Here is a 5,674-nt window from a genome sequence, read left to right as displayed (position 1 = left end):
CCTCGGGCTCCGCCTCCAGCTCCGACTCGTGCTGCCCGAAGGCGACCCCTAGACCCGCCTCGCGTCACCAGTCTCCGCCCCCACAGCCGGCCCCACCCCAAACCCCGCCCCCACCACCAGGCTCCGCCCCCACTGCAACCCCGCCCATGTCACCAGACTCAGTCTCTATGGCCCGGCTCTATCCCAGGCTCCGCCTACGTCACGGAGGCCCGCCCACACCGTCGTTTGCATATAAATCCCGGCCCACAGCCCCGCCCCGCAGCACGCCTATCTGGAGTCCAGCAGCACATTAGGTTTCTGCACGACTGACATTCCTTCTTTTCATCCGGCGGCCAGGGCTGAGCCCTCTGTTCCGGCCCCTGTCCGCTGCGAGTTCCCGCGGTCCCGTGCCAGGTCCCTCCTTGTGGCCAGGAAGGATGCTGAGAGAGAGGCCGTCCATAGGCCTCCATCCCGGGAGGCAAAGCTGCGCTTTGCAATGGAGACCTTCCGTGCGTCTCCCCGGCCGGCCTCCTGTCTAGGGATTTTGCTGGAGCATCAGGCGGGCCGGGAGGGTCGCGGGGTTGGGGCACCACCCAGAGGTGAACCGTAGAACTGGGAGGCAAGAGGCCATCGGGCAAAGCCTCCAGGGGTGAGGCCGTGGAGCTGGGGAGGTGAAGGGGAGAGGCCTGTGTGGGCGTGGGCGCTGGCTCCGGCCTCTGGAAGAAGAGGCTGAGCCTCCCCATGCCAAATAGAGGACAATCCAAGGCCAGACAGTAGCCTTTGCAGGGACTTGTCACCACGTGTCACCTTTGCACAATAAACTTCTGTCAAAGGAGACAATAAACCTCTCTGAGTCAGGAGTAGAAGCAAGGCCTGGCATAGGAAGTGAGGATCTTTTTGACTGGGGAGAGTTAGGCAAGTTGCTTAATTTTTACTGAAATTTAGCAGAGCCAGTGGCTCATGCCTGTAATCCTAGCTATTCAAGATGCTGAGGGTTTGTTGTTTTTTGGGCGCTGTCCCTCAGCTCTTCAGCTCAAGGCTAGCACTCTACCACTTGAGCCACAGCACCACTTCTGGCTTTTTCTGTTTATGTGGTGCTGAGGAATCGAACCCAGGACCTCATGCATGCAAAGCAAGCACTCTACCACTGAGCCACCTTCCCACACCCAGGCTGCCTTTGGACCGGGATCCTCAGATCTCAGCCTCCTGAGATCGGAGCTTGAGGTTGAAATTTTGAGGATCACAATCTGAAGCCAGCCTGGGCCAAAACATCCATGAGACTCATCTCCAAACCGACCACCATAAAGCCAGAAGAGGAGGGGTGGCTCAATTGGTAGAACACCAGCCTTGAGAGAGAAAAGCTAAGGGACAGCACCCAGGCCCTGAGTTTAAGGCCTAGGACCAGCACACACACAAAAAGAAAAAGAATAGGGCAGCTCTCTGTGTTGACATTAATAGAGAGAAAGAAGATAGGGGTGAGCCAAAGCCCCAGGTCTCTAGAGAAGTGGACATTTTGTGCAAGTCAGGGTCAGGAAGAGAGTTTTGGGTAGAATATACTCTTTAGTGACCAGGATAGAAGCGACTGGAGGAAAAATGCAGGGGGGAGGGTTGGGGGGGAGATCCACTTGGCAGGAGTTGAGCAACTTTTTATCTGCATCTCCAGTTCTGAAACCTGAGAGTTGAGGTAGAATTCAGTGAAGCCTTCCAGGAGGAGATGACTTCTGAAAATTGAGAGATAAGTATGAGGAAGAATGAAAGAGAGTCAAAGGTCAGTAGGGAAGGGCCAGCCACAGCTCAACTTTGGGCTTTCTCTCTCTGTCTCTCTGTCTCTCTGTCTCTCTTTCTTTTCTTTCTTTCTTTCTTTCTTTCGTTTATTTTTTTTGTCAGTAATGGGGCTTTAACTCAGGCCCTGGGTACTATCTCTGAGCTTGTTTGCTCAAGGCTAGTGATCTACCACTTGAGCCACAGCTCTCCTTCAGTTTTCTGGTGGTTAATTGGAGATAGGAGTCACATGGACTTTCCTGCTGGGACTGGCTTCAACCTGTGATCTTCAGATTTCAGCCTCCTGAGTAGCTAGGGTAACAGGTGTGAACCACTAGCACTTGGCAACTCTTTGATGCTTAATTGGTGCTTAGAGTGAACTGTGATCTTCATTGGCTTTTTTCAGGTCCCAGGCCATCCCTGCCAGAGGTACATTCCTTGCATAATGGAGTCTGTATTGGGGAAATTAGGAACACAGATCCTAACCTTTAAAGTCTGTGTTATCAAGAAGAATTTACAACATGAGTTAAGTAATTGTTTTATGATGGCAGATGATTAGTGTTTATCTGAGTGACACAGTATTACCCCATAGAAAGGTATTGAAAAGGAGACAGGAGGTGAGTGGCAGAGAAAGGACTAGGATAGACTGTGCTGCTTCTCTGAAGAGGGGAGGAAGGGGGTGCAAACTAAGGGTCTCTGGAAGCTGGAATGGGTGGGACATGGACTCTTCCCAGGATGGCCCCTAGGAAGGATTCATCCTGTGGATATCTTGATTTTAGTCCAGCAAGTAGTTTTAATTTTGGATTTCTAACTTCCAGCACTTTTTTTTTTTTTTTTTTGGTCAGTCCTGGGGCTTGATCTCAGAGCCTGGGCACTCTCTCTGAGCTTCTTTTACTCAAGGCTAGCATTCTACCACTTGAACCACAGCTCCACTTCTGGCTTTTACTGTTTCTGTGGCACTGAGGAATTGAACCCAGAGCTTCATGTATATTAGGAAAACCCTCTACACTAACACATTCTCAGCCCACTTCCAGCACTTTAAGAAAGTAAATTTGTGTTGCTTCAAACCATGTTTGTGGTAATTTGTGTGTGTGTGTGTCTGTCTGTCTGAGGACTCATGAACACAGGATCCCTCAGTATGGACCTTTACTTCTGAGCCAGTGAGGTACCCCCCATCCCCATTTCTCTTCCCTTAGCAATGGAGATCTGGCCTTGCCTTGCTTTCCTGTTCCTTTCTTCTTGCTACCTCTGAAGCACCTTACTTTGTGCCTCTAGCTCTGACCAGGCTTCCCTATGACTTTACTTGGTCCTTGTCCAGCTTCCCCAGGGGCAGCTGGCACCCAGTATGTATAGGTCCTGCCAACCCCAGGCCCACTTCAGGTTCCTACTCATATGCAGTGACAGGAGCATAAATCTCCATAAACTCAGAATGCTGCAGCCAGCTGCCTAGGCTACACAGCCAAAGGTTTGGGGAAGTAGGTCCTTTTGAATTCATCTCTGCCTAGGAATGTTCCTACTTAGTAAATAAGAAACTGAGCCAGGTGCCAGCGGCACACACCTGTCACCCTAGCTACTCAGGAGGCTGAGATCTGAGGATCATGGTTCAAAATCAGCCCAGGTAGAAAAGCCATGAGATTCTTCTTTTTTTGGGGGGGGGTCGGTTGTGAGGCTTGAACTCTGGGCCTGGGCACTGTCCCTGAGCTCTTCAGCTCAAAGCAAGTGCTCTGCCACTTGAGCCGCAGCAGCACTTCTGGTTTTCTAAAGGTTAATTGGAGATGAGTCTCAGGGACTTTCCTGCTTGAGCCGGCTTTGAACCGTGATCCTCAGATCTCAGCCTCCTGAGTAGCTAGGATTACAGGCATGAGGCACTGGTGCCTGGCATCATGAGACTTTTATTTATTTATTTATTTGGTGGGTCATGGGGCCTGAACTCTAAGCCTGGGCAGTGCCCCTCAGCTCTTCAGTTCAAGGCCAGCGCTCTACTACTTGAGCCACAGTGCCACTTCTGGCTTTTTCTGCTTATGTGGTGCTGAGGAATTGAACCCAGGGCCTCATGCATGCAAGGAAAGTACTCTACCATTGAGCCACCTTTCCAGCCCCCTCATGAGACTTTTATCGCCAGTTAACCGCGAAAAAAAAACCCTGGAAGTAGAGCTATGGCTCAAGTGGTAGAGCGCCAGCCTTGAGCACAAAAGCTCAGGGACAGTGTCCAAGCCCTGAGTTAAAATCCCAGTACCCATACAAAAAGAATAGAAAAAGCATAGAGAAAGAAGAGAAAAGAAAAAAAAAAGAATTCAGGGTGCAGCTCAGTGGTAGAGTGCAGGCTTGGCATGTATAAGGCTCTGACTTCCACCTCCAGCAAATGAAGCAAAACAAAATAAAGGTGAGCTATGATTTGCATACAAATATTTTTCCTTTGGAATAGTCAACACATAAAATTCAAAAGTTGCCAAAACACTGGCAAGGGGTAAAGTTCCCTTCTGAATGTCCAGGTTCCTAGAGGCTTTAGTTTCTGGGCTTCTCTTCTTGAGATAATCTCTGTTCAAAGCCATCCTGGGAAGAAGGGTCTATGAGACTCTATTCAACCAAATATTGGGGTCTGTGATCAAAGGAACAAGACTGAAACAAAGCTATATTTCACACCAAGCATCTAGAAACAGACTGACTAGTCAGGGCCACCTTGGCAAAGAGCAAACCCCACTCAGCTGCACAGGCTAACTTTTATAGAGAACAGGCCATGCAATTAGTCTGGCCACATGCAGGTGGCCAATAGCATTGTAACACTCACACAAAATTGCACAGTTATTTCGGGCCACATGAAGGTGACCAATGTGGTTAAAACATCCCTAAGCAGTTTAAACTAGCCTACCACTTTGGTCAGTTTTGGCACATGGGTTTGGGGGGGGGAGGGAAAGGTGGGGTTTGCATTCTTTGGTGGGGGGGGTGTTACATATGTGCTGTTACTAGTTGGACATGTCCACCTGGCCTCTAGGCTCTGTTATCAGAGACTTGAAATCCATATTTTTCCTAAACAGCCAGATGGATGTTTAACCAGGGTGGAGTAACGTATGCTCACTGGGTCCTAGCATTAAGATGGGGTCCAAACATCCCCCTCTTGTCTGAAAATGAGTCAATTCCTTGACTTTTCTGCCAATTCTATATCCTCTTGTTATAGAGGGCTATATTGAGTCCACAGGACCAGCATTTTTACAGCTCCAATTTTAAGACATATTTATACCATTTGTTACATACTTAAACTTTCTGGGGTTTCTCTTCTTTCCTTTTTCAGTCCGATAAGACAATCCTTACTTTTCAAATCCTTTCTTATCCAGAGATCATTTTTCCCCCAATTCCTTTCCCAAGGCTTTGGTTATTACCCTCTTCTTTGCCTGAGTTTCTTTGTGTTTTGAATTTAAAACTGCCCAACTTTTAGCAGACTCCATGGGAAGCAGTCTCAGGTGATAGAATCAGGCAGGAGTTTAGTCTACTTTTTCCATGGTGGAGTGGTCCAGGTGACGATGTCTATTTCCTCCAGGTGTCTGTCAGGCTGTTGTTGACCTTTACCCATTAGGATGTGTAGTAGCAGCAGTGGAGTCTCTCAGTGGCTCCAAGGGATTGTCACACCTCGTGCTGGGCTGCACATTCCTACACAGACTAGTTAAGGATACATTACATAGGCTTGGCAGGTAAGACCATTTAGATAATAGCCCAGGACAATTTATCAAGATACTTTTGTAAACAGACACAGAAAGCTTAGTCTTGTAACCATCTCTGACAGATGCACTGTCTACACTTGCCTACCTGTTAACACTATTCTTATGCCCTTAAAAATTTTATTTTATCGGGCTGGGAAGGTGGCTCAGTGGTAGAGTGCTTGCCTTGCATGCATGAGGCCCTGGGTTCGATTCCTCAGCACCACATAAGCAAAAAGAAA

The 5,674-nt window shown here is 48.7% G+C and overlaps 1 protein-coding gene across 1 annotated transcript in view; it reads right to left on the bottom strand.

Moving 5' to 3' along the window:
• Window positions 1-5,674, bottom strand: part of Hnrnpm (heterogeneous nuclear ribonucleoprotein M) — a 335,755-nt gene that overhangs the window by 186,933 nt on the left and 143,148 nt on the right. The window lies entirely within an intron of this gene.

This window comes from Dipodomys merriami, unplaced genomic scaffold, assembly GCF_024711535.1.
Source record: "Dipodomys merriami isolate MVZ:Mamm:240054 unplaced genomic scaffold, mDipMer1.0.p SCAF_6, whole genome shotgun sequence".
Classification (NCBI taxonomy): domain Eukaryota; kingdom Metazoa; phylum Chordata; class Mammalia; order Rodentia; family Heteromyidae; genus Dipodomys; species Dipodomys merriami.
The sequence above is the reverse complement of the archived record's forward strand: the minus strand, read 5'-3'. Positions and strand labels throughout refer to the sequence as shown.